Genomic DNA, 10,387 nt, shown 5'->3' with positions numbered 1-10,387 from the left:
GATGTACCGTGAAACGTCAGATTTATTATTTAAAGGTGGCGAGAAAGAGCAAAATTATTTAAAGTCATCAAATTTACAAAATTTGTCAATAACATCAATATCTTATTATAAACACAACAAAAACTAATGCAGGACTGCACATTTTTACATAAAAAAAGAAAAATGTTTGTCTACATTCGTGGTAGCGTCCACACTGCACATACGAGAACAAACATGAACGAACAATTCCCTTTGATGTACCGACAAGTTGCGGAACATTGCTCGCCATGTTTGTTTATGTTCGTTCGTGATCGTTGTGGCGTCCACACTATGCTGTTGCCGTTCGTTCTGGTACGTTCTTTTATGTTCGTTCGTGTTCGTTCGTTAGGTGTGGACGCACCTTAAATGTTCAAGTATAAATAAATAAAAAAAAAACAAGTATTGCCCGAAATGCTTCTACTGATGGCGCGAGGTTTGAATAGAAATGCTCAAAAATAATTTTTTATCCGCAAATATATATTTTTAATAATCTAATCATAAACAAAATATTTATCAAAAGATGCTTAGTTCTAATTCTATTTGTTGTTTGGAATAAATATCAAATATTAAATGAATAACTTTTGAATTTTGTGAATTTGCTATGCACGAAGCAATGATATATGGTAACACTACTGTGGTACAGGAACAGTAGGATTATCTAGGATTAAAGATGGCCGGTTGTCAACAAAGGGTGTTTGTGCTTTATCTTGTTAGTAAACTTAGCATTGAAATAAAATGGAAAAGTAAGTACATCATATATATATATATATATATATATATATAACTATATTAATTTATCTATAGTATTTTATTTAACGTTTACTTAACTTGATATTTGTATGGTATTATGAAAGATATTTGAACGATGCGTCAAATGAAGAGGTTAGCAAGAGCACGCCGCTGTATTGTCATAGAAAAATGATACTGAAGATATAAATCCAGTCAATTTTACAAGATCAAACACATGATGATATTTGGGATCATTTCGTGAAGATTGATGGTTCAAAATAATGCATTCGGAGTTCATCCCGCTTGTTAAATTTGTGGATGAATTACAGTCACTGAAGATGGGGACTAGTCTTGAATTTGTAAGTCTTTTGAACTATATTTATATATATATACATATATATATATATATATATATATATATATATAACATTTTCTAATACATACATATTATGTTCATTCTTTTAGAAAATCTTCACATATAATGAAGTGCGATGAAACGGTAGTGAGATGAGACAAGTCATATTCTTTTTTGCCCTAGGAGCACATGGCAGATCTTAGAAGTTACTTTAGTCAAGACAATATTTGAGGAGTACAATTGTAAATAGGTCAAGACTAGAGAATGATATAGGTTCAGAAATTATATCTGTTCCATGTACAGTAGAAACTCGTTTACCCGGCTTTCGGTTATGCAAACTACAAACCACGAGCAATTTATATACATGCAAATATTCAACTTGCACATACATACAAGTTTATAGGTTTTTAGTATATGTATGTTATGTAATCTAAGAAAATATATATGTACATTTGTAAGAAAGTGTTTCTTAATAAACACTATTTTTGTTGTTGTCTATGTATGTACTTGTTATTTTTAATAAATACACAACATAATTCTTAATACATTCGATTATCTGGATTTTTGATTAGCCAAATGCCTATTGACAACAATTAGTCCTGTAAATCGAGTTTCTACTGTATAAGTAATTCCTCAAATATGTACAAAAATTTGTTATATATAAGATTACACATTGCTGTTATATATATATATATATATATATATATATATATATATATATATTATATATATATATATTAAGATTGAGTAATGTGCATCATTATATAATATAATTATTATTTTATTTATAATTGTAAATTAGGATTTATGTTATTTATGATTGTTTTAAAATAGAATTATCTGTAAACGTTTGTCATACCAATTTGTAATCTTTCAATAATATGTAATTATTATAAATAAATAAATGCTTTTCTAATAAATTGTCTATTAATTTTATAAAAAAATTATGCATGCATTTGTACTAAAATTGGATATTGCTAAGATGTCGTACGGTGGTCGCGAGTGAGATATCGCGATGCGATGTCAATTCAAGTGTAGGATCCATCTCAATAACACATTCGTGACTACGACGCGGCGATGTCTCATGTCGTAGGCGCGACATCAGTGCGACTATTGCACTGATGTCGCGTGCTTACTGGGTATATTTTGTAGGATTGTATGAAAAATGTTTTCAAAAAAATTTCATTTCAATTTTAGAAATAAAAAATAAATATTATTTAAACTGAAATCATTTTTTACTTTTTATTTATTATTCAAATCACAATTTTAGTTGGGGTGATATCAATAAAAAATATTCATATATAGTTACATTACTTTAGTAAATACTTTATTACTAATGTGTTAAGATTTCATTTTTAATATATTTTGTATACCAAAAGTTTACAATTTAAAAACAATTTTGTCAGTTCTTACTTTTTTTCGATTTATTGTTCAAAGCACTACACAATATAAATTCAAATTTAATTAAACCATTATAATTATAAACAAATACACATGCATTATTTATTTGTACACATAATTTACATCATTTATTTAAAATAATAATTATTTAAATTTTGATTAACTTAAAAATTCAATTTTACTTAAGAGCTTCAAGCACTATTTATTTTTATTTATTACTATGATGATTTATAGTTATCCCTGTCCTACAAATTCATGGTGAACTACTTCTCTGATATAACTTCAGATATTTAGTTTTGTTATATATTTTTCTTCAAATATTAACTAATTAATTAATTTTTAATTTCAGGCGCCTCCACGATTTGTGTGATTGATTGATGATAAGATTGAAGACGATATCTAGGTAATTTTTTTTTTTGGTCACTCAGAATTTACTTGTGTTAATACTTATTTTTGGTAAATTTCAATTCAATATGAGAAATTAATATTTTTAACAAAACTTAGTATAGATTATAAAAAAAACTATTTTATCTTTTTTTAATTTTTTTATGATTTGATTCATATTTCTAGTCATATATTAAATATTATATTTATAATTCTTTTTTCATATTACTCTAGTAATTTAATTGAAGTCTTAAAATTAATCTTTAAAATAAAATTACCAAAAGTGTTTTGCATAAGAAATTATTTCTTAATTTTTTTTATTACTTCAATGTACATCATTATACTTTATCGTATCCACATTTAAAAGAAATTAAACTACAATTTTAATTAATTTATATAAGAAATTAAATTCCATTCAAGAATTTTAAGCACATTATTTTATTACAATGATGATTTATAGTTATCCCTGTCTTACAAATTCATGGTGAACTACTATTCTGACAACAATATCCTATCATTAAATTGATAGGCATATTGCTTGAAATTTTACCATAGATTTTTCTTTTGCAGGTGTTCCATAATTTTTGATCAATCACTGGCAAGATTGAAGTCGTCATATCCAGGTAATTTTTCATCAAATTTAAACTCATGTGTATTTTTTAATTAAAATAAAATTTTAATTATATATTATGATGATAAATCTACCGCCCCAGTATGAAGATAATGATTTTACGGTTTTACTGAAATCAATACTAGTTGTAAATATATAGATTTACTTTATCAAACACAAAACTAAATTACAATTTTCTTTACAGATGTAGGAAGCACCTACAGTGAATTTGTTATTGCACTCGCAGTACATTTATTTGTGTCTTCTAAAACAAAATGAGGTGAGCAATGAAAAATGAAATACATTTGTACTTGTCCTTTAAAAAAAACTCTCCTTTTTAATAAGGATTGCATTTTAGTCCTGTTATTATTACAATGATGATTTTTAGTTATACCTGTCTTACAAACTCATGGAGAATTACTTTTCTGATCACTTCAATATTTATTTATATTGTTATATAATTTTTTCTTCAAATTGTATAATACATTTTTATTTTTCGGGTGCTCCGTGATTTGATTAATCCCATCAAAAAGATTGAAGTCATATCCAGGTAAGTTTTTTTTGTCATTCAATCTAAGTTTTACTTTCAACCTAATACTATGCATTATGCATTATGCATTAACACACTATAAGTGGGTAAACAATGATTTTACTATCACTAAATTAAAATCAGGCTGTTAGTAGTAATAGTAAAAATTACTAGTATTTACAAATGGATACTTGAAATGCAGACTTTAGTATTTTTTTTGGAAAATTGCATTATTTATTTATTTATTTATTTTAATATATTGCCCACAGATTTCTCCAAGAGGACTCAAAAATACAATTATTTTACATAATGAATAACAATTAAAATATATGCAAAATTACAATATATAGTTAGTAACATAAAATGCTTACATAAAATTACATATAATGCAGAATGTGACAATATTATTTATAAGCAGAATAAGAAAAGAATGAGATATTTGAAAAGAAATAAAAAGGTCAACTTGTGCAGATGGAGATTATTTGATTAGGTAAAGTGTTGTGAATATCTATTTCATTATTAATTAAATTAAAGATAGAGAACATAAGTAAAATTGGCGAATTTAAGAGAAAATTAGATTTAGGGGTAGGATAATTGGAAAATAATTGTGAACGCGAAGATAGCCTTGGAACATTATATAGATTTTGAACATTTTCTACTTTTCCTCAATCTTTAATCATCATTTTGAACATTTTAATTTACATTTGTAATAAATAAGATTTACTGAAATCTAGTCAAAGTATATTATTATTAATGCTTAAATATTAAAATTTGAATAAAATGAATAAATGTAGCCACTTTCAAATTCAACTGTATTGTACATTTTTTCTGTTGAATTAGTGTTGCATATATATCTTTCCAATTAAACTGCTTTTTAAAACTTAATGATTTAATTTACAAAAGATTATTCATTAAAAATTTTACATCAGTATGACTACCCGCTTATAGTATGTTAATATAACAATTTCAGTAATTATTCAATTAGTAGCATTTAAATAGTGCTTAATAATTAATTTTATATTTAATGATTTTTTTTTTATATTTTATTATATGATGATTCTAAGTTATCCCTGTCTTACTAGTCAGTGGTGACATACTTTTCTGATAACTTGCATAATAAAAAATTAAAGTTAATTAAACTTTCAAATAATTTCCTAAATATTGATTTTTTTTTTTTTTAGATCTGGGGCACTGCTTAACTATTCTCTAAAGCTGTAGAGATTTAATCTCTATAAGTTATCTCAAATGTAACAATTATCTTAAATAAAATATCTAAGTAATTTTTGCATTTTGCATTTTTTTAGAGCACTTAATCATTCAGCATCATTTTTTTTTTTTTTTTGTAGATAATCACTTGCATCACATTCATTATTCATTTGGAATCAATCATAGTCATTTAAAAACCGGATTGTTTCTTCTACATCGTTTGAACTTCCACAAGTTTGAATTGTGAAAGATGACTAAATATGCAAATTGATACAACATGATATTTCAGGTTAATATTAAGGTAATATAAGTTTTATCATTTAGGTTTTATATTTTCAGGTCAATTCAATGACATCTTTGTGGATGTTTATAATCATGTAGGATTGGGTGATGTTTGAGAATTGTTGAAGTATTATAAACGTATGTATAATTCATTTTTGTCTTTCAAGTTTGCAATAGATTTTTAATACTCATGTATATCAACTGGTTGGTTATCAATTCAGAATCTTAGACAAATGCTACGAAATGCGTTCAATTAAATTGAAATGCAATTATCCCATCGAATAAAAAGATCAAAAATATCAATTTTAAAAGACGTGACAAAAAAAAACTGTTACTAATATAATATTCAAATTTTTATAAGCATTTGAATAATGTTATTATGTTTTTATTGATGGTCAAGTTCTGAAATCATCAACAGGATACTTTTTTGTAGTACTATTTTTATGATATTATTCTTTGTCAATTCCTCGTCTCAAAAAATTTTGATAGTTTTTGATATTATTAAAAAAAATATATAAAATGTTGACTTCTAATTAATTTGTAAACTTCTGCTAATGAAGTATTTTCATGTAAAAATACATTAGAGCTTATATTAAGCTAACCGATATAATTTTCATTGTTTGTGAAATATTCATGTGGATTTATAATTTATTCCTTATCTGGACTATTAGATAAATAGATCTATATAGAATATCGATATTCATTTAATATCATCAAAAATCGTACAGTCAGTCCAGAGCTGTATTCTGTTAAACAATTAGTAGGATTATTAGATATTATTCTATCTGCTGAACAAGTTTCAGATTTTAATCTACATTTAATAAAATAAATAAGATAGTGATACATTTAAATTCATAATAATTGCTTTGAATGTAAACAAATATTATTCATTTTATTTTATGGATTAATCAAATGTCACTTAATTATTCGAAGAATTAGTTCAGTTATATAACTATGCCATCGCTGATTCATTTTATTCATTAATATTTAAATAATTTTTAATGTGATATAATATTATCGAAAAATAAATATTTACGTTGAATATTCAATATATCTCACTATAAATAATGAAATCACTATAAATAATGAAATACAAAATTATTTCTAATATCATTTTTTACGTTATCATAAACGGTTTTATAAAGTTTTTTGTCATAGGTTTAATATACTGCAATTTAATTTACAAAAAAATCTTAATTAATTTATTCAAATTTCAAACGAAAATTCCCACTGTATAATTATTAGTAAAAGAATGAATATATATATGTAATAATAATACATGTATATATAAGCTAGTGTGTTCGACTGGACACACTCTCTCAGACTTATACACTAATTAAAAACTCCTATCCCTACTTTCCGCACGTCAAACGTCGTATATGTCATTGATTGTAATGATTGTTCAATGCTAAAATTTAAATAATTAAAAGACAATAATTATAGTTGTGAGAATGTGTAGATATATCAGTATTACTTAAAAATAAAAAATACAATATGACATGATTGAAAATCTCACAAATGTATTCTCTACAGAAAGTAAGAATGCGAAAATAACTTTTATCTCATTTCATTGAAGAAAACAACTCCAAATTTGACAATAAAAAAGTTAATTATTAAAAGAGTAATGCATTTTTTTTGGATGGTGATGGTTTACACTACACATGAAATTATATCTCGAGCTATCATTGTAACGGATGGCAAAGTTAAGATGGAAATTGATAATCGGATAATAGATTTTGGATGCTACTTTGTATGGCACAGATCTTAACCCCATGCTTTTTCAAATGCATTAAAATATATTGAATAGAAGCACAAGACCTGAAAGCATAGAAGCAGGAGTTTTGAATGAAAATGCATAAAAGTGAATAAAAAATGATTAGTGTTAATAAAACTGTAATGAAAATAATAAACAGAGGAGCAAAAGGAAATCATTGATTTGTTGTGCTCTCATATACGATGGACCTGTTTTCGGCCAAACTACTATTAATTATCATTATATTGAATTTGAAATATTGGGAACAGTAACAAATAATAAAACTTTAACATTGATGAAATTTGTGCACGCTATACAAAAAAGGCAGATAAACTATTTTAAATACATTTAGATAATTCTTTTCTGTGATTTTTGTTATTAATTATATTTCATGTTAAATTTGTTCAATTATTAGTTACATATAATTAATATTATCACTAACTTAATTTCAAAAATAATTCATCAAAATTATTGTAACATAAATAGTAACAATATTGTAATTTTTGTAAAATTATGATTTTGAATTGGAATATATTAATACATATAACCTTATTATTTTATAATGTCTATTTATTTGTGGTATTACAAAGCGTAGAGTATTATAATTATTAATATTAAACATTCTTAAATAAGCAAATGGTTATTGCATCCTACAACGTCGTCTTCTCATAATACCACACCCGTCCGGGTGGTTTCATAATAACACACCCACCAGTGTGTTAGTCAAAACACACTCGACCGGTGTGTTAGTCAAAACACACCCGACGGTGTGTTAGTCAAAACACGCCAAAAAGTAGATCAAAAGTGACTACATACAAATATCACCCTTTTCGTGTTATTGTACGCGACATACGTTTGCAGTGAGATGGTACAATTTTCAAAAGTATATATATAAAGTAAACTATTTAAATTGTAATATTTATTTATACTGTGGTATTTATGAAGATATTCAAATGAACAAACATTTATTCATTCAGGGGTCGCCAATGTATCTAGAAATAAACAATGGTATCAAAATTACTGGAGATTTACTAGTAGATTTACTCACCTCACAACGAGAGCTAAATAGCCATATTCTCTAATCTGTATAATTGGTCGAGAGATTCAGGAGATCATCAAATTTCAAAATTTTCATTTCACATTTTGAATCAGACACAATTTCTGTTAGAATAGTCGTTACCATAAAATTATGCAGAATTAGAACAAACCATTTCTCACTCTTTGTATATAAATTAAATATTTGTGGTAATAAATGAATTAAATTATAATTATATTAATTAATTTGAAACTAATTGAAAATTCGTAATTCATTTTTTTTTTACTAACAATCTAAACAATTTCTCACTTTGTATATAAATTAAATATTTATGTTTCTTGAATATAAATACTGAAAAAAATGTAAATTGAAGAAAATTAGTAATTTGAAACTAATTGAAGGTTATAATTTGAAATTCGTATCGTTGCAGCTCGTCAATGAGAAATTTTTACAAGTCAAGTTTTTTCTACTAATACAATAATCTTACAAAATTTTTCACTCTTTGTAAATAAATCAAATATTCGTGTTTCTTGAATATAGTACTTGAAAAAAAAATGAAGTAAATTAATGATTTTAAACTAAATTAAATTATTAATTGAAAATCCGTATTGTTTCTCCTCGTCAATGAGAAATTTTACAAGCCAAGTTTTTTTTTTTACTAACACAATAATCTGAAACAATTATTCTCACTCTGTATATAAATTAAATATTCATGTTTCTTGAATTCTATGTACTTGGAAAAAAATGTAAGTAAATAATATGAAAAAAAATAATGTAGTATAAATAATAATTTATTATTCAACTAATTGAAGTCAATAATTAATTTTTATATCATTTTCATCGTCAATGAAAATTTTACAAGCCAAGTTTTTTTTTTTTACTAACAATCTGAAACAATTTCTCATTCTAAATATAAATTAAATATTTATGTTTCTTGAATATAGTAATTACTGAAAAAAAGCAGAAAAAAGATTATAAAGAGTACCGAAAAAAACAATTGTAATAGATTTTGATCCTAAAATTTTAGGATTCGGACAGTGCTAATGCACAAAAAATAATCCTGTCCTGTGGATTTAATTGTTTTTTTAAACGTGATTATTAATAATTTATCATAACTAGGATAGCATCAATCATTATTGTACATTAATAAATGAGTTCATTGTTCTATTAATGTTTAAAAAGTTATTGTGAATTTCTATTCATACACAAGAAAGCAAAAAATTTATAAGACGAAACATGTTATTTTCCTTTCAATTGAGGAAAAATTCCTGGTACTTAAATACTTTCAATATATTACCAGTAAAATATAGAAAGCAATCTTCATGATCAGCAATTGTTTAAAATGTTCACCTTATGACAATTTCTCAAAAATTAAGAAATTGAATTAAAATGTTATAATCATAATTTTACCTCATGTAAAATTAACCACTCAACATATTAATTTTTTGGAGAAAAATATATTATGTTGAGTGGTTAACTTAATCGGCATTGATGTATATTTCATCAGTTTATGATACCAAAAATAAAGAAAGTAATCTTCATGATCAGTAATGTTTTAAATGTTCACTTTATGACAATTTATTAAAAATCAAGAAATTGAATTAAATGTTATAATCATAATTTTACCTCATGTAGAATTCAACCACTCAACATACTAAGTTTTTGGAGAAAAAGATATATTATGCTGAGTGGTTAACTCGATTGGCATATGTTTCCATTGATGTATATTTCATCAGTCTATGATACCAAAAAACAGAAAGTAATCTTGATCAGCAATTGTTTGAAATTGAAATCCCAATATGCAATTTTATACGTACTATGTTTAGTATGCATACATATTTTGTATGATCGATCCCTCATATCAGACACTTCTATCTGATAGAAAAATGATCTAAGAAAAACAATCCCAAATTGTAATCTAGGGAGTAGTAATAATATACCCTATTTTCAATTTTTACTATTGGCTTGGTTTTCAATGATATGCATTAAATTGATGAATTAATAATCGTGTGTAAATATAAATGGTCAAAATCTAATTTGAATGAACTAGAAATGAAATATGATAACACCACTGTTTGATGTAG

General features: G+C 24.9%; 1 long non-coding RNA gene across 1 annotated transcript; it reads left to right on the top strand.

The window, feature by feature from the left end:
- Nucleotides 1-446: 446 nt before the first annotated feature.
- Nucleotides 447-1,448, top strand: LOC113380989. The gene is made up of 3 exons (XR_003367504.1): nucleotides 447-761; nucleotides 873-1,106; nucleotides 1,213-1,448. It is a non-coding gene; the product is annotated as an uncharacterized LOC113380989 (long non-coding RNA).
- Nucleotides 1,449-10,387: the final 8,939 nt, after the last annotated feature.

This window comes from Ctenocephalides felis, unplaced genomic scaffold (genome assembly GCF_003426905.1).
Source record: "Ctenocephalides felis isolate EL2017-DRISC unplaced genomic scaffold, ASM342690v1 CF-g0.4_SCAFFOLD_02513, whole genome shotgun sequence".
Lineage (NCBI taxonomy): Eukaryota > Metazoa > Arthropoda > Insecta > Siphonaptera > Pulicidae > Ctenocephalides > Ctenocephalides felis.
This window is presented reverse-complemented; position numbering and strand designations above follow the sequence as displayed.